The sequence below is a fragment of the Rhipicephalus sanguineus genome, chromosome 8 (genome assembly GCF_013339695.2).
Source record: "Rhipicephalus sanguineus isolate Rsan-2018 chromosome 8, BIME_Rsan_1.4, whole genome shotgun sequence".
In the NCBI taxonomy this organism is placed as follows: Eukaryota; Metazoa; Arthropoda; class Arachnida; order Ixodida; family Ixodidae; genus Rhipicephalus; species Rhipicephalus sanguineus.
In genome coordinates, this window is record NC_051183.1 from 113,254,296 (window position 1) to 113,281,721 (window position 27,426).

Genomic DNA, 27,426 nt, shown 5'->3' on the forward strand with positions numbered 1-27,426 from the left:
TGAAGATTTACGAAAAATTAACACTGATGTCCACAATGCGTTAAGTTTTTAGTGATAGGCCTCCAAAGTTGTGAAATCTGAAAGTTGCAGAATTGCCTTTTTCCACCTGTTGTGAAACGCGAATTTTTTCCTAGAAATCCGTGATAATTTCCGCAAAACGAAGGTTCATTCCTTTCTATAGAGACATTTGCCCAGCTCATATAAAAATTTCGTGCAAAACAAAAAATAGTCGGGACCCCCCTTGGTCTGTCCTTATCTGAACACACCCCGCTCCCACGGCTGTGCTGGGCGCGTCAATCATGAGGGCTAGAGATGCTGTGGGGTTGGGGTGGGCAAGAAAGGCAGCGTTGGTGAGCGCGCCCTTGATCTTGATAAAGGTGTCTTCAGTAGTGGAGTCCCAAGGGAGCAAGGACGTCTTGTTCTTGCTGGTAAGCAGATGGTCCAAAGGCGCACTATATTGGTACAGTTCTTCATAAAGCGGCAGTAAAAGTTAGCCATGCCGAGGAATTTCCGCAGCTTCGTGATCATTGTGGGCCTAGGGAAGCTCTGGACTGCTTCGATTTTTGATGAAAGTGGGCGGATGCCCCTGATGTCTAGGTGATGTCCCAAAAAGACCAAGCTATGACACCAAACTCGCTTTTCGAGGCGTTGATGACGATGCCGTGGTCCGATAGTCGTTGTAGCAGACAACGCAGGTGTTCTAAATGACCTTCCACAGATTTGCTGGCCACCAACAAGTCGTCGACGTAGGCGAAAACAAAGGGTAGACCACGCGTGATTGTGTCATTGAAACGTTGAAAGGACTGAGCGGCATTCCTGAGACCGAACGGCATTCGCAAAAACTCGGAGTCCGAATGGGATTGTGATAGCCGTCTTGGATATGTCTGATTCCGCCATGGGAATTTGGTGGTAGGCGCGGACAAGGTCAGCCTTAGAAAAGATTTTGTCACCGTGAACAGCGGCAGCCAAATCCAGTATGTTGGGTAACGGGTGCCGATCCGGAATGTCTTAGTGTTCAGAGATCGGTAGTCTGCGCATGGCCTCCAGTCACCCGATTTCTTGGGCACCATGTGGAGTGGAGCTGCCCAGTTACTTGCGGACGGGCGAATGATTCTCTATTCCAGCACATGTTAAAATTCTGCACGTGCAACCTTGATCTTGTCCGGAGCAAATCGACGTGGCCGGAAGAAAGCAGGAGGTCGGACACCCCAACGAAGCGCGCGACGCGGTAAGGCGTACCTAAAGGAAGACGTCCAGAGACGTGGCGGATGCTCAACATAAACATTACAGCAGTGCTGTTATGGCCGAAGTTTTCTGGGTGTCGTAGATAAAAATTATCATCATCGTGAACCACTACGCACTCAATCACCGGCCGAGCACTCCGTACCGATAGTTACCAGGAACAGCTGAAATATCCGGCCCCTAATCAGTGATGCCACTCGTGCGTTTCCTTAACAGACTGTCTACCGCTCGGAAATTTTTGTTTTATTTCGGTGGAAATCAGACGATTCTTTGTCACATCGGTGGCAACGAGCATGCTTTTGTCCAATAAAAATGAATTATATTTTAATTTGGCTTTGAACGTGATGAAAGTATGACCGCTATCGTCACCCGACCGGGATGTGATTCAAGCTATTGGTAGCAACAGAAAACCCCGCAGGTATGCTCATTTTGCTTGAAAACAACTATGTGTAGCTTAAAAATGCATTTTATGGACTTTTGGTAGCTTTCCTTTGCGTCAGAGAGTGATTTTAGCCTTTTTTTTCCCTCGGGCGTTGAAAGAGGTACCCCGTGACGTTGCCGATGCCGCGTGCGCCGCCTGTCTACGGCAGAGAAACGCGAACACGGCGTCCTGCGCCACTCAGAAGAGAAAAAAAAGCATGGCTGATCCCCCTTTCATGGGATTCGGTATAACAAGAAAGTGAAACGTGACCTGACGGGGGGTAATTTAGCATTTATTGTGCACTGTTTCGCCACAAATGCGAAGGAATAAAGGCTATAACAACAAAGTTTAATGTCTCGCGAAGAATGGCAAGCAGCTCGAAACTTTCAGCGTGCTCTGAAAGAGAAAGGACTACGAAACAACGTGCACAGGACGAGAGCGAACTAACAAGTGTTACAATTGTGAATTCTTCAAGTGTGAGCAGCGCGCTCCTTTCGGAAACGCGGGCGCTGCAGCGAGCGAAGTGACCTTTGTGCTCTCTGTAACGTGAACGGAAAGTTGCGGTGTGAGCGCAAGACGTAGAAACCACCCCCACCACGAGAAAAGCGCGCTCACACGAGCGACCACGCCCTGTAAAGGCGCGCGCTCGTCGGAACGCGTGGGGCAACGACATTTAAAGCGCGCCCTTCGAGCCCTTCGCGCCATCTCGCCAGTGATAACGAGAGCACGCTGAAACCACCGATCTCCGAGCACCGCGAACGGTAAATTGTGCGTATAAATAGCTAGCCGTTTGCATGCTGTGCAACGTACGCTCTATGGCCGAGTGGTTTCGGGCCGCGCGCTGCGGCGCGACGGGTCGTAGGTTCAACTCCCGGCAAAGGAACTTTTTCTTCTAGATTTCGTTTCTTTGCCATCAGTTAGTCTATATTTTGCAGCGTCATATCCGGGAAGGAAATACGTCAGTGGAGCCGTGGTGAACCCCGTCCGTGTTAAAAACCTCTTGGGCGAATTGAAGAACGACTGATTGGACGGATTTTTCAAACTATGACCATCAGTTCTCTTTTGTAAAAGTGTGTCCCTGTATTCCCCGAATCTGAAGTCACTTCGCGACACGGTCAACCCCCTGGGTTCTACATTCAAAAAGATCTTGCCTTTAGGCTGTCATGTCGCATATGCAACACAGAACATCTAAACAGAACCGGAACAGCAAGCACCTTCTCTTCTGTGAAGTACGCCTCATGTTCGTTTCAGTCTCACGTTTGGCGTCAGTGGAACCACTACAGTTCATTTTACAACAACGCCTGCGTACCGGTGTTGTCGCAACAGACTTACGCGTACTAAACGAACCATGAAAGAACAGTGTAATAATACTTCATCTAGAATTTTACGAGCTCTAAACTACCGTTACGGTAATCGTTTTATAATTAAAGAAAGCCCTGCTTCAACCTGCCGACACCCTATGTGGTACTAGTTCTCGATTTTCACCGGCACAAACACTGTCATCGCGTACAGTGACCAGTCTTGCAGGCGTCTTCACACCAATATATGATGACAGAAGGTAAATTGAAAAATTCTGCTTTAAAATTTCTACTCACTTCCCAGAGAAACCGCTGCAGGTTTGGACACTTCAGATGGTATGCTTTCTATTGCGACACAAAATAGAAAAACAATAAAGCATGGTAGACAGTCCCTTTAATTCGTTCTTCTGTTCATACCACCTCATTACATTTACTTGCATTATATTTGCCGAAAACTTCATGCTCTTCATATTAAAAAAAATTTTGCGAGTTTTACGACGCTTCTCCTTAACAATATTCGCAATGCCCATAGAATCTCACGCCACCAAGCGGATGTCAGGAGAACCCCCCGTTTAGGGTCAGCAGTCGACAAACTGGCAGCTCTGGCAGCCGTTCTTTTGTTCGTCTGGGCTAGTCCGATTGTTAACGCGTTAGCAGGAAAGGAACACTGCCACTTCGCATGTTTCCTGCATCAGTCAAGAAACCAGGCCCTCCGTGACACGAGAAATCTCATTCGTTCTTGCGAGACATGAAGTTTTCGTGAAAATACGAGGTAAGTGGCGCTTTCAATAATAACCCACAGCCTACACTTATCAGCCTCGCCAGGTTTTCTGTAGCCACGTACGTTAAATTTTATCGCCTGACCTTTTTGGTTGAGACTACCCCTGTTCTGCTCGCATACAGGATTCGACATTATTTTTGTAGTGCATGAATCCCATAACAATCTACACGGGAAGTCACGCGGGCTCGCGATGTGCTCTTCTCTAACTGAGCAATCTCAGACTGGCGATACTTTAAAATGGGGCGCTTTATTCTGTCAGAAAAGTACTCTTATGAACCGGGCGACCGACGTTCCAGTCATTCGAGGAGGCGTCCGCAGCACGGCTATCGTGAAGCGAACGCTTCATCGAAAACTATAGGGAACCCAAGCTCAAGTTTGCGGCGCGACGACAGCGCCGCGCCAGCCGCGCTGCGGCTCTGTCAGAAAGCTCTGAACCTTCGCGCAGCCGACTCAGCCCCTTTCACGGTAGCGGTAGCGCACGTGGGCACGCGTTCTTCTCTCGGTGCGGGTAACTGGGAGGCCGTCAGCTGGGTACGTTGAACCGAGAGGGTTGCTGTGCGAAGCTGCGCATTTCCACGATGGCAGAAGCGACCCCGCGGAAGCGCAAGCGTGGTCCGAAGTATTGCGGTTTAGTGGCCAGCCACAACAGTGCAGACAAGGCACACGATTCACGTGTTAAATTGTATCGGTTCCCGGGCGTGTCGCACGAGAAATAAAGGCGGCAAGCGTGGATAGCTGACAGCGCTTTCTCGCCTTCTATTTTGGCTGTCTGAGTACATCGCTTTCGTTCGTTCCGACTACCTGAATCGGTAATTAACGGGGCGCATGCACGCAGCCACTACAGTAATGATTACTCGCTGTCTTCTCGTATTGTTAAAGTCCAGTTACGGTTGTAGGTGAAGCAACTTTGTGTTTCGATTCCCCGTGCTCGTGAGACCTACCCGTCGTTGTTGAACGTTCACATGCGCGTTATACCATTAGCGTTGCGCGGTTGGTTGAATTCAACTGAACTCCGCACATTGTCAGAAGTTCGGCGCCTGCATTTCACGCGTCGGGAAGGCTGCTTTGTCACGCCGGAACGGACCTCCGTGCATTTTCAGCAAGCTTTGACATCGTTCTGCAGGTTTGCTTTATTTTTGTCACTTTATTGGGGTGATATATATTTAAGCCGCTAAATATAACTGGCACTTAATACATGCTTTGCAATTGCAACCTTGAAGTAACCACTTTCTGACTGTGCGATTTTCTAGCCGCGTTCACGCAACAGGTTTTATACGCCTGTCAAGTCGATATCATGAAAAGAGACTGCAAGCATGACGCGAGAGCCGAAAAAAACGAGGCGAGCAGTTTATCTTGCTTCACAGTGGTTGAAGCTCAGCTAGCTGCCTCGCGTCTTAATCGGCGGGTGATTCTCCAGCGGCACGGAGGACTTGACTCTAACCTTCTCAGGAAGCAGTGCCGTGGCCGTATAATCTTTTTTTCGCACGCTGCAAACGTTTGTTCACGAAAGTACACGGCTGCTACTGTAAGCATGCCACATCAAAACAACAATCATATGATTCGTAGTCCACGCCGCAGAACATCGATAGCGTGTACGGCTTCATTTCTGAGTGCATGTGGACCATTATTCATCTTTAACATGACAGAATGATACTTACCTCGAGGTATACGTCCTACACGGTGTAATCGCGACTTGGGAAATGCATTTCGCTTTGAGTCGGGCGTCGTTGTCGTCGATAGTCTACTCTTCACCGTTAAGGTGATTGACGAGCCTTTCTCCTTCTCAAGTTCGCTTTTCGGAAGCGCCAGTCAAGCTTGAAGATCCTTTTGAAGCCGCACTGCACGCGGTACATTGTGAGACGCCGCAAGTGCACCGCGAGAGCTCTGCACGTGCACGGCAGCGAGCGGCAACGCGGTGGAGAGAAGGGAAAACACTCGCTGATCACGCCCCAGTTTCTCTTTTTCTGCCAGAGATGGCGCTGCCTGTCAAGAGCAGCAGCGCCGCTAAGCGTTGCTTGGGAAGCCTATAACAACATGCAGTTTTTGCAGGCTGCCTTAGGTTTTCTTTATATTAAATCGATTACACCAATGGTAGTTTAGAGCCCCCAAACTGCCAGATAAAGTATTATTGCAGCATTCTTTCAAGCTTTGTTTAGTTAGCCTGAAAAAACACCGGAATCCAGCGGAAAACTTGGTATGTTCCAGCAACACTGGTACGCCGGCGTGGTGAAACGAAGTGTAGTGGCTCCACTCATGCCAAACGTGCGACCGAAAGGAACATGAGACGTGCTTCACAGAACTTAAGGTCCTTGCTGTTTTTCAGTTGTGTTTAGGAGTTCTGTGTTGCGTATGCGACATGACAGCCAACCCATGGGGGTCGACCGTGTCCCGAAGTGACTTTAGAGAAAGAACGGATGGTCATGATTCGAAAATTCCGTGAAATCAATCGCGGTTGTATTCGCCCAAGACGTTCTTTTTTCTTTTGTTTTGCTTCTGAGTGGCGCCGGATACTGCGCAAGTGTGGCTCGCGTTTCTCCGCCGTAGGCGAGCAGGAGACGGCGGCGCTGCCGGGCGCCTCTTTCAACACGCGAGAAAAAAAAAAGCTACAATGACTCTATGACGTCAAGGAAAGCTACCAAAAGTGGATGAAATGCAGTTTTAAGCAATGTATATTTGTTTTAAAGCAAAATAAGCCTACGTGCGGGAGTTTTCTTGCTCCTACCAATAGCTTGAATCACAATGCCGTCGGGTGACGCTAGCGGTCATACCTTGACCACTTTGAGAGCCAAACTGCAAATATAATTCCTTTTTTATTCGACAAAGGCATGCTCGTTCCCCTGATGTGACAATCGCCTCGTTTCCACCAAAATTTGAAAAAAAATGTCCAAGCGGTACACAGTCCCTTTTAAGTTAACATGTAGGAAGTGGAGACACAATTAAGTTAATCGACATACAATAAACTGATTTTAATAAATTTAATGCAATTAAATCACAACATATTCACTATATTCAATTAATGTGTCACGGCACTGCGAAGAAACCGAATGTTAACCCGAGCAATATATGATGTCACACGAACAGCGACGCGCCGATCATGTACCACACCAGTCACTGAAGTCAAGGATTACGGGTCGCCTCCAGATTTTTAAAACATGCGACACATTGTTTTTAACGTATAACGAGGTTCTTACGGCGCCTGCAATACATTCTGAAGATGTAGTGATGTACCCCTCGGGTGCTCTGAAAGCTGTGGAAAAATGCTAACTACAAAGTAAAACTTGAAGTAGAGGAAACAGCGCAAAGGAAACGCAGAAAACACAATCACTTCAAGTGTGCGATACGAAAAACCTAAACAGTCTGATCCCGCACAACTGTCAAGCTCAAACTCGAAAAAGGCCGACACCTCGTGTCGACATTTCGCTCGTACTGCCCACATTCGCGAGTTCTCATAGACCTCCCTCAAAATCGCAGCTATCTGTTTTTAGTACTCCGTGCCAGAAGCTGTCCCTACATTAATGTGCATGCAGCTCGTAAAGCTGGACGCATGAAATTACTGAGCAAAGCTTTCTCGGCCGGCGCAGACTCATTTCTCCGTAGTACTTCATCCAAGCAGCGTCTCCAAGGAATCGGAGCTCACGAGATTCACCGTACTTGCAAATTTCACTTTGTCACTGGAACAAAATCGATCGAAACTGAGTTTCCAAATGTCAGGTCTTTAGAGAAATTATGTTCTGACAAAAAAGCGGGATAGCGGATTCTAGGTGCGCTATTACAGCCATTCGTCTGCCGCGGTGGTACAGTAGTTACGGTGCCCTGCAGCTGGACAGAAGGACGCTGGTTCTATACCGGCCACTGCGGTCGCATTGCGATAGAGGTAGAATGCTAGAAACCCGAGAGGTGTGCGATGGCAGCGTAGGATAAAAAGACCAGGCATTCAATACTTCCGGAGGCATCCGTTATGGTGTGCCTCATAAACGTATCGTAGCGTTTTTACGTGAAATCCAAGATATTATTATTAGTAGTAGCAGTAGAGCCAGTAGCATTACGACATTAATTTCTCCATATTTTCTTTAGATCAAAGGATGCCGTGGAAGTATCGTAAGGTGATATCTCTCTTATTTTTTATTTTTTTATCGTGCTAGACTACAGCGCGAAACCCGACCTCACAATCCTGCTCAGAAATAAAGCTACGCAGTTGAGGTGCATGTTTCTTCAGCCTTTAATTGAACACGGCCGCTGATGCCAGCAAGAGAAATTTATTAAAACCCACATGTAGGCTACCTAGTACTTTGCTGTGTCGTCTTCTTTTGTGACCTCGTCTTTGTTTGCGCTAACGCTAAAGGTGGCGAGATAGTGATTTGATCACTTCGCAGTGGCGAAGCGGCGCCAGCCTCGTATACATATTACGCTTGCCTTCTACGTCTTTGCATCTTCTTCAGAATTCAATTTTTTTACATTCTTTTACCAAAGGGTTCACAAGCTCAGCTTCCTGTACCTGACACACGTCAGGTACAGCTGCCTGAGGTTGGAAAGCCTTCCCCGCGTGTCACTTTCCAGCACGTACTTGATGATATAAAACATGGAGCAAACCTATAGGTGCGTATATGACACGACGAAATAGTAGTACGATGTCTAATGGCAGAGAGAGAGGGAGAATAAACGTTTATTTGGAGCAAGCGCGCTGTGCGCCCAAGGTGGGCGGCCTCCTTATTCCAGGCAGACTATCAAAAAAAAAGATAAAAAAAGGAACCGGGCTTTATTCATTCACACTTACCTTCGTAAGCTTGTCATCTCGTTGTCAGAAAACAAATTTCATGTATTTAGTTACAATCATTTAGGGTGGCCCGATGGAACCGATGCATTTCCTTCAGAGCGTTCTCTTACCTTTCGTACAACTATGCGCGCATTATATAAGAGGGGATTCATTAAAAAAATAAACTGAAGTAGGCGCCTTGTTCCACCTCCCTTCATGCGAAACTTTAGTTTCCGAGCTGTTTTTTGGATATTTTTTTTTCAAGTAAAACTCGGAATAATTCATTTCCCTACGAGACGCGTGGGATTCGTTCTTGATATTGTTTCAATAGCAGTCGCAGCTTCAATGCTGAAGTCAATTGTGATAGCGATGCGATGGCGTGTCCTCATAGAGCAGCGAGTACGTGGCGACACGAAGTGTTCTTTCTTTTCCCTTAAACGACTCGGAGCAAATATTGCCTATGGAGTGCGCAAATACCCGCTGCACGAATTATTCGAAACTTTCCGTTTCCAACGCGCATTTTCCCTAAGACCGAACACTGGGCAAATGGGTATAGGCGTAACAGGGGCTACAGCGCTAGTGACACAGACGAAATACAAAGTAAGGGACGCAACACTGTGCTGAGTGCGATCCTTTTTTTTTGCCTTCCGTTTGTGTCAGTCGTGCTGCAGCCACAATGACGCTTTTTAATGCGAAAGCCTTAGATACCTCACGAAACGCGAAAATTGACCGTCGACCATCGTCCTGCGGCACCGGTGTCAGCACGAGTGAATTAAACAAGTCATCGCGTGGTGACGTCATCATGATGCCAAAGATCACCAGAATTTGTGATGTGCCATAAATCTCATCACATCACTTCCTCACTTGGTCAAAGGTGGGCTGATCACGGAGGCAGTAAGAAACCAGGTCAGGTGCAGAAAGCTTGAAAGTTCCTCCCCTCCTGAAGGCCGTGCAAATCCACGTTAGGTTGAGAAAGTTTCGGGAGGGGGGTTGTTGAGGGTCCATGCATCGACTGAAAGAAGAAAAAGAAGAAGATGGCTTTCGCCTTCGAGTCTTCTTAGGTGAATGCGTATGGGACCCTGCCAGTTCCTTATAGAGGGGCGGGGGGCGACAAGTGAGTTCCTTCAGCGGGGATAGGACAGAACATTATTGTTTTATTTTTTGCTATGTTTCCTGAAAGCTTGTGGGTAAGCCGACTGCTTCCGAGCCCTACCACTTCTCCTCCCCCCGCTCCCTCCCCCGCCCCCTAGTTTGCACCCTCTTCAACGCTGTCGTCGCTCACGATTTCTTGTACATGCACAATAAGCACACACAGCTTCCTCGCTTTTTCATTATGGTATACTCAGCATTCCATGCTTTAGAACGTTTTACGGGAATCAATTCCATTGCGCCCTATGTAATCATCTTTTGTACATGTCACACCAACGAAGAACGAAACTGAGAGTCCTAGCTGACAATATGGAAAGAGCAGGCAAACGACCCTGCTATTGCGTATGGCTAACATATTTTGGTTGGTAACAACTTTATTGATAGTCTTGCAGAGCTTTCGCCGACCGGGTCTTAGCTCTCCCATGGGTACGTCGAGGCCTTGCCTCACTGCCGCCTCGCGGCTATAATTCCCATATTATTAACCGTAACTTACACTTTTCAAAACATTGCATTCACTAAATTCAGTTCAATGTACGTCCATTCAACGTTTGTTCACGCTAATACACGTTGATTCACTTCATGTTAACCTTATCGTGTTCTCCTAGTCATATGGCTTCACGACATTGGCATTAGCCAAGACCTTCGTGTTAACGAGCTTTTCCGGTCGATGAGCTTTTGCCTTATTAGTAGGAACAACTGAGAGTACAAAATATACCTCGGAATTTTGTTTCGACAACACGTATGTGCACTGTCACCAATGGATCCAGAGCCTGAATGCAATGGCTCTCCCTTCCAATTGGTCAGATCCACCATAATGGGTACGTCGATCCTGTGCTAGTTTTCAAACTATTCAAGTTAAAAACGATCTAAAGAAGTGAACTGCTGCGGGCGTTCAGTAACATTTCAGTCACGACACATGTCTTTTATTTGAAGGAAGAGAAAGGGTAAAATGAGGCTTGAAACGACTTTCTTCCCTATAGGCTTATGAGAAATCCACCCTCGTCCTTAGGTAGAGAAGGCGCGCTCGCCCACATTATGTCAAAGCTCTTTCAGATAACTTGAACTGAGGATTTTATTGAAGTGGTTAAAAGTAGACGGAGAGAACACGATTTTTCTATTCCTAGTAGACTATCACAATTCCAAAAAAACACCGCTTGCGCGGCAAGACGCTTGGTAAGCGAGAAAACACGTGCAAAAAAACGAAAAAAAGAAGATGCGTGCGGCGAAACCACCTTAGATTCGCCGCACCAAACGCCGTGACGTCATGCGGCTTTGCGGCGTTTACTAAGACCTACGTAGCTATAAATCTGTACAGCAGCAACGAACAGCAACGATACAACACAGAAATACCCACAAAAGACTTCCCGAACATAAAGATACTTAGAAAGACTTGCAAAAAAACACGTTTAAAGGCATACACTGACGAAAAAGGGCATCGAGCATCGCTATTTCGACGGCTTTCAGTGGAGGGACCTGGCTTCGTTTTCTTCCTCTCTTCACCTGAGCCAGTTATCTGTGTTTGGATGTCTGGAATGAAGGCTCACACTTATACAGCACCCCTCGGCAGCGTCAGCATGTCTCGAAGACTGAACCATTTGCGAGCCAGAATCTTTGAATGCTGGAACGTGAGAGCTTCACGTCAGAACGCTGTAAAGGTTCTGCTCAAGTCCCTACAAATAACCGGCCTCGTTGAGCAACTGTCACATTTATATATATATATATATATATATATATATATATATATATATATATATATATATATATATTGTAAAGGCGTATATTGACGGCGGGATAGACGGCGACGATGCGCAGCGACGACAGTAACGACAGAGCGCAGACTCGCAGACTGCTCACTAGCAAGAGCACGAGGGGCGTGCTCTCCGATGAGAGGCGAAGAGGGCGACCCACTAGAAGGCGCTCAATAGGACGGCCCATTACAGCGTTCTAATGCTTCTGTACAATTACCCCGGGTACGCAAAGGGAGCCGCCCGGCGACCTAACAGCTGCTCACTATGAGCGGGTCATGGTAGGGCTAGAGGCGCTCCACGTTCACAATGTCGCGCCCTCGACGGCGCATGTCCGAAGATGGACTCGATGGGTTCAATCAGGTAGTTGACCGGGGACGTGCGTTCGACGACACGGTAGGGGCCTTCGTATTTGGGCAGTAGTTTGGAAGAGAGGCCAGTTGCAGCGGTCGGGACCGAGAGCCACACGAGCGCTCCAGGGAGGAACGTGGACTCAGAAGTGGTGGTGCCACCGCGAATGCTCTTCTGCCGCTCTTGCTTCGTGCGTTGTAAAGGTCTTCGCAAGCTCGCGACGTTCTTCAGCAAGCCTGGCTGTGTCCGAAATAGGCGCGCATTCAGATCGATCCGGCCTGTAGGGAAGGATGGTGTCGATTGTGTGCGACGGGTGCCTGCCGTACAATAAGAAGAATGGCGAGAAACCAGTAGTGCTCTGAGAGGCGGTATTGTAGGCGTACGTGACGAAGGGCAGAGTGGTATCCTAATTTGTGTGGTCGGCTGCGACGTACATTGAGAGCATGTCGCCGAGCGTGCGGTTAAAGCGTTCGGTGAGGCCATTCGTCTGCGGGTGGTAAGCAGTAGCTTTGTGGTGAACGACATTGCACTCTTTGAGAATGGCTTCGACGACTTCCGTCAAGAAGACACGGCCTCAATCACTGAGCAGCTCCTGGGGCGGACCGTGACGCAGCATGAATCGGTGGAGCAGAAAGGAGGCCACATCGCGCGCTGTAGCCGCTGGGACAGCGGCGGTTTCGGCGTATCGCGTTAGATGGTCAACAGCGACGATGGCCCAGCGGTTACCAGCCGAAGTCAGAGGAAGTGGTCCATACAAATCGATGCCTACGCGCCCAAACGGACGGTTAGGGCAAGGTAATGGTTTTAGACCTGCTGGCGACACGTGCGTTGCAGGTTTTTGGCGTTGGCAATCGAGGCAGGAGCGAACTTCTGCACGTAGCGGTACATCCCTCGCCAGAAGTATCGTTGTCGAATGCGGTGGTAAGTTTTGGATACCCCAGAGTGCGCGCATTGCGGGTCAGAGCGGAAGGCCTCGCATATTTCAGAACGCAGACTGCGGGGTATCACTAGTAGCCACTGACGGCCGTCGGTGTTATAATTGCGTCGGTGGAGTAGGTCGTCACGAATGGCGAAATGGTGGCCTTGACGACGCAACGCGCGAGTGGATGGTGTTGCCGACGGATCCGTCAGCAAGTCGATCAGCGAGGTGATCCATTTTTCCTTCTGCTGTTCGGTAGCGATGGTGTGAACGTCGATTGAAGCAACAGCTATGTGAGATACTGAGCAGGGGGTATTGTCGTCAGGCAAGGGAGAGCTCGAGAGGGCGTCGGCGTCAGCATGCTGGCGTCCGTTGCGGTACAGCACGCGGATGTCGTAGTCTTGCAGGCGAAGTGCCCAGCGGGCGAGACGGCCCGAGGGATCCTTCAATGACGACAGCCAGCGTAGTGCATGATGGTCGGTGACGACATCAAATGGGCGACCATACAAATAAGGTCGAAACTTTGTAAGGGCCCAGATGATCGCCAGGCACTCTTTTTCCGTGACTGTGTAATTGGTCTCGGCTCTCGTAAGCGTACGGCTTGCGTATGCCACGACATATTCGGGGAACCCTGGTTTGCGCTGCGCAAGGACAGCGCCGAGGCCTACACCGCTCGCGTCCGTGTGTACCTCCGCTGGGGCCGTAGGATCGTAGTGGCGTAGTATGGGAGGAGACGTCAACAAACGACGGAGCTTTGCGAACGCGTCGTCACACTCGGACGACCATGAATTTAGGGGTCCGTTACTTCCAAGGAGCTTCGTCAGCGGCGCTATGATGTTGGCGAAGTTTCGTATGAAGCGTCGAAAGTACGAACACAGTCCTACGAAACTGCGCAGTTCTTTGACGGACGTAGGTTTGGGAAATTCGGCCACGGCCCGAAGCTTGGCCGGATCGGGAAGGATTCCGTCCTTGGACACGACGTAGCCGAGGATTGCCAGCTGCCGCGCTGCAAATCGGCACTTCTTCAGATTCAGTTGGAGGCCCGCGTTACGCAAACGCGTCAAAACATGCCGCAGACGTTGGAGATGCGTGGAGAAGTCCGGAGCGAAAACGGTAATTGTGTTACGTCCAGGTAACACAAGCACGTGTGCCATTTCAAGTTGCGCAGAACGGTGTCCATCAATCGCTCGAAGGTCGCGGTCGCATTACAAAGACCAAACGGCATGACGTTAAACTCGTACAAGCCGTCGGGCGTGACAAAGGCTGTCTTCGGTCGAGCTTCATCCGCCATGGGTTCTTGCCAGTACCCCGAGCGCAAATCAAGAGATGAAAAGAATTCGGCTCCTTGCAGACTGTCAATCGCGTCGTCGATTCGCGGCAGCGGGTAAACATCCTTGCGAGTGATCTTGTTGAGCCGTCGGTAGTCCACACAGAACCGCACGGAACCGTCCTTCTTCGCAACGAGAACAACGGGAGACGCCCATGGGCTGTCCGAGGGCCGAATAACGTCGCGTCGAAGCATATCGTCGACTTGTTCATTAATGACCCGGCGTTCTGCTGGAGACACGCGATATGGACGTTGCCGCAGTGGTGGTTGGGCGCCAGTGTCGATGCGATGGGTAACAGCGGAAGTGGGGCCGAGAGAAGTTTGCCCGACATCGAAAGAAGAACGAAATTCTTCCAGCAGGCACAGAAGTTGGGAACGCTGGACCGATGTGAGGTTGTCAGCAATGGAGGACCTAAACACATCAGCAGGTGACGAATCGGACGTGGAAACAGCACTGAGCGTACGGGAGCTGGCACAGTGCGTGTCACCCGGTGCGTCTATAACATGTGCGTCTTCGAGGGGTTCCGCTCTGCCGAGACATTCCCCTCGCACCAACGTAAGAATGAACGGGGATGGGTTGGTCACAAAAATATCTGTGTCGCCCTGAGTGATTTCCACGGTCGCAAATGGCACCAGCAAGCCTTTCCTAGTGAAAACGCGGTCACATGGAGAAAGGAGTGCAACGGCGTCGCAGAAACCAGTGCAATAGACTGACACAGCCGTTGACGAATTTGCAGGAACTGTGATGTCGTCTTTGATGAATACCTTGGTCGCAGCCGATGAACTGTCTGCCGGCGTCAAATCTGAGAATGGTGAAAGCTCCATTTCGGCTGGCGCGCAATGAATGACGGCGTCGTGGCGGGAGAGAAAATCCCATCCCAGGATGACGTCGTGAGAGCATGAGGAAATTATGATGAATTTGACGGCGTACAGAGCGTCCTGAATGATGACACGGGCTGTGCATACCGCCGCCGGGTGAATACATTGGGCGCTGGCTGTACGGACGGAAAGACCGGAAAGTGGCGTCGTCACTTTTCGTAGCAGGCGGCTTAGTTTAGCGTCCATAACGGATACGGCGGCTCCAGTGTCGATAAGGGCAGATGCGCGAACACCGTCCACAAAAACGTCTATTACGTTCGATGGGCTTCGCTGAGGGCTTTCGCAGTTCGATAGCGTCGCAGCCCTTGCCTCGTGGACTGCGACGACTAGTTTTCCTGGTCGCGCGCGACCGGATGCGGGCGCTCGGCGACAGTGAGCGACGTCGGGGAGACGGAGAGCGCCGAGTAGATGGAGCTTGGCGTGACGTCGGTGACAGAGGCGTAGGTGGGGCGTAAAATGTGCGGTTTGACTGGCCGGTGGCGGGCGACACGACTTGAGGCGGCTGGACGTGATTGCAATAACGCGCCACGTGGCCGGCGTAACCGCATGCGAAGCATATGGGGCGGTTGTCAGGTGTGCGCCATCGGTTTGCTGGAGCAGAGCCCGCCCATGGCGCAGGACGTGATTGACGGGGTAGCGACTGATATGACTGCATCGTGGGCTGCGGTCGTGGCCTCTGCATTACGTCGGCGTAGGTAGCCCGCACAGCCGCTTCCAAGGACTGATGTCTAGCGGCAGCTTCGGCGTAACTGTGTGGGGCTCCCGTAGGTATTACTGGGGACCTCCTTGCGACAACTTGGGCGTAACTCAGTGGTGCAGGAGCGGGATGGTGCTGGTGGTACTCAGGCATGACCTCCGCGATTTCCTGCTCAATCGCTCGACGGAGGGGAGGGAGAAGAGTGGTTGACGGCTGGTGAATGTACTGAGGTTGAGCAAAGTCCAGCAGAGAGAACTGGCGCGCGATTTCCTCGCGCACGAATGACTTCACCTCTGCGAGCAAGGCGGAGTGGTCGGATATGGTTGACAAGCCAGCGAGCTCGGCGTCGCGGGATGGAGAGCGACGGGTCATCGACCGCTGCCGGCGCCGCTCCTCGTAGCTCTGGCAGAGCGTGATGACCTCGGCCACTGTGCTGGGGTTTTTGGCGAGCAGCATCGTGAAGGCATCGTCGTCGATGCCTTTCATAATGTGCCTCATCTTGTCAGATTCCGACATGGTGGCGTCGGCTTTCTTACACAAATCGAGGACGTCTTCAATGTAGCTGGTAAAGGTTTCGCCGGCCTGCTGAGCTCGTTCTCGCGAACGCTGTTCGGCCTGCAGCTTACGAACGGCAGGGCGGCCAAACACGTCGACGATGGCGGTCTTGAAAGCGGACCACGTCGGAAAATTGGATGCATGGTTGTTGTACCACATGCCTGCCACGCCCGCGAGGTAGAAAACCAAGTTGCTCAGCTTGCCTGCTTCGTCCCATTTATTAGGGACACTCATCCGCTCGTAAATTGTGAGCCAGTCGTCCACGTCGGTGCCATCCGCGCCGGTGAAGACAAGATGGTCGCGGATACGGGGGACACCGGGACAAGCGGTCGGGGCAGGAGGCGGCGTTTGCTGAGCGGCGTCTTGCGGCATGGTAGATGGCACGGTACGGAATCGAAGCTCCAGGGGCATCAGATGGAGACCGAAGTTGTGGGTACCATACAACACTCTCCACCACTTTGTAAAGGCGTTTATTGACGGCGGGATCGACGGCGACGATGCGCAGCGACGACAGTAACGACAGAGCGCAGACTCTCACGAGCAAGAGCACGAGGGGCGTGCTCTCCGAGAAGAGGCGAAGAGGGCGACCCACTAGAAGGCGCTCAAGAGGACGGCCCATCACAGCGTTCTAATGCTTCTATAGAATATATATATATATATATATATATATATATATACACACACCTTTACCAAATATGTTACGGGAAATATATACAGACACTCGAAGGAATAGGAACAGATGTATTTACAAGTCGTTCACCGAGCAGCGCTGCCGATAGGAACAGCTCGCGCCAGTCTATCTTATTGTCGTCCTTTTCTTCGTCTTGTGGACCGCGATGCCACTGGTACGTAGCAGTATATATATATATATATATATATATATATATATATATATATATATATATATATATATATACTGCCGAGCTTTCGCCCTCCGCGCGTGCCCGCGTCGGGGGAAGCAGGCCATGGGAAGCGCGCGCCGCGGTGCGGCGGCCGCTCTCTCTGATTACGCGCTCTGCGTGCGAATGGAACGGCCGTAGCAACGGCGCGCCGCCGGCTAATCTCGGAGGCCACGGGTCAGATACTGCTCCAAGCGTGTCTTTGTGTTACAAGTTTTCATCAGTAAGCCTCAAAGTCATGGCATATTTTATTGGAGATCAATAAATACTCCACTCCAATACGCCAATACTCCACTCGACGGGTTACTTTTGTTGGCAACAACTATCTTTTACTGTATAATTAACGTAGTACTTATACTAACACATCAAAGCCATTTGATCTTAGTAGGCACCACCAGAAAAGAGCATGTTTCCGAGCTCTTTGGTGGGCGAAAGCTGGCTTCACTTGTGCTGGCAAGGCGTTGCGAGAGCTTCCACTCAGAATAGTCTTTCTTGGGATACTTAAACGGAGAAATTTTGGTCTGTCTTTCTGTCTGTCTGTCTTTCTGTTTGTCGGCACATCACTCGATTCAAGCACTCGGCCTAAGTAGAACCACTTGCCCAAGGGCCAGCCATCTTGAACGGCTGACTAGGTTCATACTTGTGTACATTGTCGATCAAAAAGTAACCGTTACGCATATCTGAGGCGCAACATCACTAGGTAAATAATAGGTGGTGTGTTCCTTTAATAGAAAATGCATATATATACATACGTAATTCTAAAGACCCTAGTTTCTTATGCTGCGCTGAAAATACGACTGCGCTGAAACTTGCCTTCCTCCGTGCCCTCTGCGCGAGCTCATTGTTGTGTTTCGGTTTCGGTTCTGTATGGCACTGTACGAATGCCATGGGGCGCCGCTCTGGCATTCCTGTTTTACCCAGGCGACGTGTAGATAAACTTGAGAAGTACGGACTGCTGGGCGAGTTGGTAACTCATCTTAATGTTGTGGTACGCAAAAGAACGAAAACACGAAGGAAGGCAAACCAAACATTGCACCGTGTTTCGTTTGCCTTCCTTCGTGTTTTCGTTCTTTTGCGCACCACAAAATTAAGGTGTAAATTAAAGTGTGTGTGGAGAGTACTCGTTGAGTGCGGACGTTTCTTCTGCTTCAGCGCTTCGCGCCAAACCGCGTGTTCGGCCTGGCTGGCGTGCCCGCCGGTCGCGTTGATCACCGCCGGTCTTCGCCTGCTGCTACGCCGGGACTACCAGCCCGCAACACACCACTCATGTTTCCCGACGTATTGCCAGATGGCGCCCATATCTCACGCAGCGCCTCTTCTATCGTCTTTAGACGACATTTGCAGCAAAGCACGCAGATACGCGGCCAATTTTTTTTAGATGCGAAGTATCTTATGGCGGAGTTCAATCCGGTGGTGGTGGTGGTGGTGTGCGGCGTGACCACCCTTACTGCGCATGCGCGTACCCTCCCCACTTCCTCTCTCCCCTTCTCCACTTCACCTCTCCACTTTCCCTCTCCCATCCTCTTCCCCACTTCCCCTCTCCCCTTCCCCCTTCCAACTTTCCCTTTCCCGTCCTCCTCTCCCCTCCCCCACTCCCCTCCTCCTCTCCACTTCCTCTCTCCCCTCCCCCTTTCCACTCTTCCTCTGAAACGCGGGCTAGACATGCCGAAATTCTCTCCTGCGCAACGCCGCGATGAGCACCAGCGCATGCGCGTCCCCTCCCCCTCTCTCTCCTTTCCTACGCTGCCCCCTCTCGCACGCCTGTCGACCGCGTTCCCCCGCTCGCCCTGTGAGAATTAACGGCCAGGCTGGAGTAGCTAAGACGCGCGTAGCGTTCCTCTTCGCGTTCCACGACGCGAGGTCGGTAGCATGCCCAACGAACGCCGACGGAACGCGATCGTGCAAGTGCTCCGGCTTCGCATCGCCTCATGGTCCCCTTTAGGGGGAAATTTCAATTTTTTAAACCTCCTTGGAGCAGACCTCAACCACGCGCTCCTTTCTACGTTGCCTCTGTGGTCCGCTTCGGCAGTGCGAGGAAACACAATGTCAATCCAACAAATACAGCGAGGCACATGAGTTCCGAGGTGTAAATTCGGATTGCGGTTGTGGACAAGGTTTTAAAATGCATAGTAATGTTACCTCAAACAACCTCGACAGACGCGAAAGGGCGCTTCTTTATGGATTTTTCATCGGGCTTTATTGTAGAGAGACATTTCAAGCTTAATACTTAGCCTATTTTAAATATAAGAGACACACGAAGTGACAGAAATTTCACACCGCACGTTTTGCGGCTCATTTCTTTGGATCGTTTTGAAATTCACTACCTCGAAAGCGTCCACAAGATCTGCGGAGCCACAAACGGGGCTCTCTTGAATCGGAAGTCACAGCCATCGTGTATATGCTTTGGCTCCATTGGCGGTAACAGGTACGATGGCGTCGGAATTCAAGGATATTTCGCGCTCTGAATCAAAGCCACGAATAAGCGGAAAGCGTTGCATAACTCATCCGGTCAAAAATGTCTCTTTATCGTAGAAGGCACCAAGCTACTCGTGACGTCAATGCATTGTAATGCCGCCGTACGAATATGAGAACAAATTAAGGGTAACATAAAAGAAATCCACGCACAGTGAAATGAATCAAGCCAGAATAGACGTACATTGCATTGAATTTAGTGAATTTAATGCACTTTAATCACATGAAATTCACTAAATTGAATGAATGAATCACATTTACCGTGATTCAAGCAAGAATCACAACACTGCGACGAAGCACATTGTTAACCCAAGCAATACACCATGTCAATCGAATGCCGACCTGCGAATGCCGCTACCTGGCACCTAAGCGAAGGATTAGGGTCGCCTCCAGATTTTTAAAACATGTTTCACATGGTATTTGTGATATAACGACGTTATCAAGATCCTGCAATGAAGTTTCAAAGTGTTGTGATGTAACCCTAAGGTCATCCGAAAATAGGTGAAGACAACATCTGCCCCAGATGGTGGAAATTTCTGGAGCCCTCCACTACGGCGTCTTTCATAATCATATCGTGGTTTTGGGACGTTAAACCCCAGATATATTATCATTATTATTGCAAGACTGTTTCCCCACAGCTACCAAATTAAATTTGAGCGAGCTCTACACATTTTCTCGACACTTAACCCATACTGCAAACATTCGCGAGCACTGTTAAGCCTCCCTCAAATTCAAGATGTCTGTTTTTAATCCTTTGTCTCCCAGCGCGAACACACGTGGACAAACGTTAAAAAGATATAAGTGAAGTAGGATCAGGCCATCCAACGCATTGCATTAAAGATCGATTTAAAATGTTGGCACTACTTCAACATTTTATAAAAACATCTACATGCGTCCACTTCTGTGAACAAACAGCGGCAAGTGCGCACAGAACAATGACGTTCTCCTCATGTCGCCTGTAGAGGTGTGCGCCTATATTTTTTTATACGTTCACTCTAAATTCACAAGAGTTTTTAAATTATTCGGCTTTATTCGAGAAAAGGAAGGCTTCATCTTTTTTCTCTGTCAGTTTTGTTACACTGTGAGCGACCAAAGTTCTCTACGGTGAGTTGTCGCTGCGCTCGCGATCACACTGAAAGTAAGCCGCGCGTCCGAGAAGAAAGTGGTCAAGGTCGGCACACGCGCTGACGAAGGGACGCATCTTCTTGCACCGTCATCGTTCCCCTCCCTGCGTAGCTTTCAGAGCGCTCACTAGTACAAAAGGAAAGAGAAAACGACTCACGCGTGCGGCAAATCTCAGTTACTCCTGTCGTACTTGACGGATTTTATATATTTTTTTTTTGCGGCAGTCGATTCGGGAGGGAATGAGCTCTCTTAACGAAGTCATTAGACGATAACTTGGAAAAGTGTTGCAGGGCCCTTTTAGGGTTCTCGTGTAGCGCTGTTACCCAAGCGTGCAATAAAGCACGTTGCAAATAGCACCGCAGAGAAGTAAGTTGACGCAGTTGTGTATGCATTTAACTTTCGATTGGGTCCGCCTCAGTGAAGAACACCACTGTGTGCACGATTGTAGACAATGTTTTTTAAGCAACGACTTTCTGGCAGTCTGTATAAAAGGAATTTTATGGCAGTCTATAAAATATTCGTTATTACAGAGGCTATCATTGCGAGTTCGTTTACCTGAATGGACATAGCCGCCCACATTAGCTCTTCGAAGCATTCACTCTGGTTGCATTGAGCATGCGCAGTGCATCGTTTTCTTAAGTCCCGAATGCCCACTCATTCACAAGCTTTCGCTAGACGGTAGCACATAACATGAAATTAAGATTCGGGCGTTATGTGTTGCCATCTAGAACCCAAACAGGACGAATCCTGAGCGTTCAATTGGGACGTTGAGGATACGGTATCCTCGCGGCGAGTTTAATTGGGACTATTATTCTTGGGCTTGCTGGTACCAATTCTCTTTAAAGAGCCAGTAAACAATCCCTAGCCCAAAATTTGTGATTGCAATCTGCGGACTTGTACGGTGTGAACACGCTGCCGCAGGAATTTTGGCAATGATTGCTGTAATAAGGAATTTATCGGGTGCAGAGCAACCCGTTTCGGCTCGTTTCGGTTTCTCGCTCGGCCTTCCCGCCCTTCTCGGCAAGGGATAGGAGTAGGCTTCCGAGATATATTTACCTCCCGACCACCTACTCCTCTTCGCTTCATTCAATTGGGAATTATATTGGTGACGAATTGTATGAACTTATAAAACACACCACATTCCTCGCGAAAAATACGTTCTTTTCCTAAAAAAATGTTAATTCTGTAGCATTCGGCAACGATTCGTCATGACAAAAGTAATGCAAATTTATGCAAAATTAAAAAAAGACTATTATTGTTGTCAACGGTAGGCGCCTTGAGAATAAGAAAGAAATCGGTGCGTTATAGTGGCTGAAAGAAGTAAATTTGCGTAAACCATCTTGCGCCACACACCTTTAGTTGTGTGTGCAAAGTTCAAAACGCTCTGTAGGCGTCGGAAAATTTTTTTCCGAAAAATAACGCCTCAATAACAACTAGTAACCAGTCGGCGTGTCCAAGATGAAACTCTTTATTTGGCCGAACTTGTGGCCGGGAAACGGAAAGTCAAACTACAGCAATACACACTGCACACTGATAGCGGCCAACAGAGCGTCGGCTGTTGATTACCTGCTCATGGCTGGGACGCGCCGTCTTTCATACATCTCGCAATGAACTTTCCGTTCTTATCACTGGTGGTCGCGCAAGCTCTTGAATAATCTAGACTATTCGCGTCCTGCGCGCAATCTGAACAGAGTGATCTGCTACAATCGCGAAGCTTCGCGCCAGAATGATAAAACGAGAAGCGGGCGTGGCACAATATATATATATATATATATATATATATAGAGAGAGAGAGAGAGAGACAGACAGAAAGAGCAACCTATGCGCAGCCATGCATCCCTGCCGTGCGCGCCGCCACTTTATACGCTGGACCAGCTGCGTAACTAAACAGGTTGCAACGACCCTCGTGTAATGCTTATTTATTTGGGGGGAGGCAAGAGGTCAGAATTCAGGATTGATGCTGCTTGTTTTACTCAGATTCGGTGTGTCAAGCTTTCATTCATTATTTGTTTAAAATGATGTTACAGATAGTGCTTTTAGTTCGCAGCAGAAAGTTGACTTAGAAGGGCGGCTTGGGCTATTTGGTAGGTGATGGCAATTATTATAGCGCAAAAGCAAGACGAAGGCAAAAGGTACACGAAGACGGGCGCTCGTCTTCGTGTACCTTTTGTCTTCGTCTTGCTTTTGCGCTATAATAATTGCCAAGAAAGTTGACACCATTTAAATATGGACTGGGCGGGAAGCGTTGGGCCATTGGGCCAGCTCGAGGCTGGCACCATAAGTGGCGCCAGGATTGTTAAAGGCGAAAGCCTTAGGTGCCTCATCGAACGCGATAACTGACCGTCAGCGTCAACGCTAGTGATGCAAAAAGTGGTCATGTGATGACGTTACAACCATAGGAAAAATCGTGATGTCACAAATCGCAAAATTTTGTGACGTCACATGATAACGTCATTATATGACATCACCGCTTGGTGAAACGTGTGTCGATCACGGAGGCAATGCAAAAACCCCGTTCAAACTAAAATTCAAGTATGTGTTTATTCGTCGTTAATGCATGTACAAATACCACATACAGAGTCTGGAGGCCACACAGCGTGAAACTGTCAGGGAGACCTCCAGTCATTAGTGGGGTACACAAAAGGTGAGGAACAGTGCGAGGGCTAAAAGTGAGGGGAGGTGCATGACGCTTTGAATGCCTCCAATCTTAGAGGCAGTGGAAAACCACGTTAGGCTAAGATAGATTTCCGAGAGAGGCGGCTGTGGGGATGAATACACAGACTGAGAAGAAAAGCAACACGATTGCTTTCGCCTTGGAGTCATCTTAGGCGACTTGCTGAGGGACCCTGCATATTCAGAACATACTGCTTCTCTGCTTTTGCACTAGCGAATTAAAAATTCCATGCATTTTAACGTTTCTATGATAATTGTTTCAATTGCATCATTTCCAATATTCTTTCGTATGCGGATCAAACCAAAAATAAATATGACAGTCCTTGCTAAAACTAAGGAGAGCGTATGCGGAAGCCTCCACTGCTTCGTTTGGTTAATTGACAATTCACACTTGATTCACCGTAAATTATACTTTTCCATCATATCAAATTCACTAAATTCAATGTAGTGTAGCTCAATACATGCTTTGATCGCTTTTATGTACGTTGATTCCCTTCATGCTCACTTTAACTTGTTCATCTAGTCATACGATATCATGACGTGGGCATTAGCCAAGTCCTTCGTGTTAACAAGATTTTCCCACCGATGAGTCGTAAAACGCTGTCGCCTTATTAGCACGAACAACTTCAGACGCTGCGTAGTACGTTCTGCCAATAGTGTCAAGAGCCTAAATGCAATGGCTCGCACTTCCCATTGGTCTGACCCACCCTTGCGGCTACGTTGATCTTGTGTCTGTTTCGAAGTATTCGAGTTAGAAACGACCCAAAGAAGTTAAGTGATGTGGGCGCTCTGTACTATTTCAGTCACAACGCATATCTTCTATTTGAAAAAAAAGTAAAATTTAGGATTGCAACGACTTTCTGCTTTAAAGGTCGATTTGAAACTAGGGATGTGCGAATATTCGAGTTCCGATTTCGAATCAAATAGCTAGTATTCGAAGTTTGGAATAATTCGACAGGACGAATATCTAAAACGCGACAAAGGCCCATGGTGCAACATGGTTAGGGTAGGGTGGCTAAAACTAACGCTAACGTCGCCGTTCGTTAAACTTTCACTGACATCCTGGTTCAAAAGCGAGGGTATGTTGATCTTAAAGGAGATTATGCCATTTCCGCACGTATAAAAACACATGAGAAAATTGTCAAGTCCTTCACAACTTCGCTTCCGGAACGAAGGCACGGACTTCTTGCGTAGTTCGCCCACATATGCCGCAAGCACCGTAAAACGACCTGACTGGCCTGCGAAACCCTCATTGACTGGCTTTGCATGTAAAAATTTGTTCACGCTGGGCAGTCTCCACTGCCGCACCGCACCACTAGTTCAGAAACTCCCATCGTTCCGGCGCGCAGTTAAAACGTTGCTGTCAACTGGCGCCCGAAGGCTTTTGGTCCCGGAGCACCCCCGTCGATGAAGCACTACATTACCGTTGTCAGATGAGCCTTATTGCTCGACCATGGGGAAAGAAAACTAGCTACCGTGCCCCCCTCTGTTAGGAGGTGAGGAGTGCCGTTGCTGACTGGAATGGCGGCTCCTCTATTAATATGCCTGCGCGCCCATAAAAGCTGAAACAAAAGCCACTCCCGAAAAAGTGCGTAATGAAGCTGTCAGCACGCCGTAGCGTCCCTGATTTTTCCTTTGTCTTGACGTAACTGGCTGTACACATTTCGTGTAAGTATACTATTCGAGATACTATTCGATATTCGATAGTCTTGGCCACTATTTGGCACTGTTCGATTCGAATTCGATTCGAGAATAAATTTCACTATTCGCACACCCCTACAATAAAACCCATCCTCGTCCTCAGGGATTCAAGGTGCGCTCAGCCACCTTACGTGAAAGCTCTTTCAGATAACTTGAGCTAAGAATTTTAGTAACGTGTTTAAAGAGGCACAAAATGAGTACACGATTTTGCTCACATTAACGAATTACCACAACTCCAAAATCACCACACTTATTGCGATGAGACGCTTCGTGAGTGAGAATATGCGCAAGAAAAGAAAGAAAATTCCTGCGGTGATGCAACCTTGAATTCCCCGCACCAAACGCCGTGAAGTCATAGATTTTGACGGCGTCTACAGGGACCTGCTCAGTTCAATCAGTGAAAATGAAGTGTATTGTCCTCTGATGGGGTGATAGACTTTTTTCTTACGGGGTGATGGGCTTTCCTCTGACCGGACGCAGTGCTCGGTGGGCTTTTGGAAATTCATAATAATAATATATTATCTGTGGTTTAACGTCCGAAAACCAACACGTGATCATGAGAGACGCCGTAGTGGAGGGCTCCGGAAATTTCGACCACCTGGGGTTTCTTTAACGTGCACCATAATATAACTACACGGGCCTCAAACATTTTCGCGTCCATCGAAAATGCAGCCGCCGCGGCCGGGATTGAATTCCGCGACATTCGGGTCAGCAATCGAGTGCCATAACCACTGGACCAGCGTCGCGGGGCGGCATTTGGAAGTTGTGTTTGCCGAACAGGAGAGGGTCTGGTCAAACGTATAATTCCGCAAGGGGACGGTTATAATTAGAAGCGCTCGACAATGCTGTATTCTGTATCCCTAGAGAGATTTACATTAGGAAACCCAATGTAAATATGGATACGTACAGAGGAGCGATGTTCAAACGAGCGTGAAGCCTGGTTAATTTCTTTCAACTCTTCGAACTGTGATTAAATTAGGCGGTAGAATCTTTTTGAGTGGCACTAGTAACAACTTACGCACTTGTTTCTCTTCATTGCATTTCTTTCGAGCCCTTCCGCTTTCCCGAATATTCAGAAAATGATATAAAAAAACTAAAAGCAGAGGCGAAATCAATGGTACTGTATTAAACTAAGTGTATATTCGATACATATGATATCGTAGCATAAGAATGCTTAGCATAAGAGCCAATTAACTGTCCGGATAATTAATGAAAAAATTATAATCGAGTGCACTGAAAGAGCAGACGCTTTTCTTGTGAGCCGCTGGGGACGTTGCGGCACTTGGCGGAGCAGTTCTCATCCACGCGCTTCTCTCTGCTTAGCCTCTGAGATCCTCTTCTGCAGCGCCCACGAAAAGCAACGTTAAAAAAGGATGAACATACCAGGGCACACAGAGGTTCGATCGCCACTACGAGACACATAAGTCAAGGATTAGGGTGGCTTAAAATGTTTTAGATTCCTCAAACAGCCTCGATATAAGGTGAGCGCGGGCGTCTACAATACGGAAGACGAGGATAGATTTCTCATTGGTCTTTAGGGAAGATACACAATTGAAGCGCCAATTTTACCGTTTTTTTATCTTGAAATGAACGATATGCTACGGGACTGAAATTTTAAAGAGCACCCATTGCGGTTCCTTTATTTGGAGCGTTGCTAACTTCAATCTCGAAATCAGGTACAGGGTCGACGTAGCCACAAGTGCGGCTTTGACCACTTGGAAGTGATAGCCATTGGGTTTAGGCCTTGGCTCCTTTGGCGATCGGCTACGAAGAAAACTATGGTGACCTAAACCAATCCATCGGAAAATCTCGTTAACGGAAGGGAGGGGTGTGGGGACGCTCTGCTGGTAAGGGCAATGCCCTAGAACGCGCCGTCAGCGCAGCGCTTCGCAAAAGACCCGTGCACTTCAGAGTCGCGTTCCAAAAGCCCACTTTATTCTCCACCACTCCTTACATAACCATGAGGGTGCTACTAGTCATTCATATAATTTCTATGCGCCCTCTACAAGGGATACCAATATTCTCGTAATATTTATTGCACCTGTAATAACACCGTATGATTAGCAGAAAATTGTTAAATTTAAAGTTTTCATAAATGGTATCAACGAGCATTAAATTTCACTTAGTGAATGTAATGCGGCTAAAAGGTGAACTTAAGGTGAATGGACTGTGAATTGTCCATTAACCAAACGACAGAGTGTTAGCTAGTCTTGCCAGTTTTATTCTTTGTTTGGGTTGCATGTAGAAAATATGGTTAGAAATGACGCTCTTCAGTTAATTACCCTGAGAACGTGTCAAAGCAAAGAATCCCTATCTGCATGTGCGTGTTAAGGTAATCGTGAGCTTCGACAACGTAGATGAAGGACCCATATTAAAAAAGATGGCTGGTCCCTCCGTCATAATAATCGGTATAACACGAAAGTGAAACGTGTCCTTCAC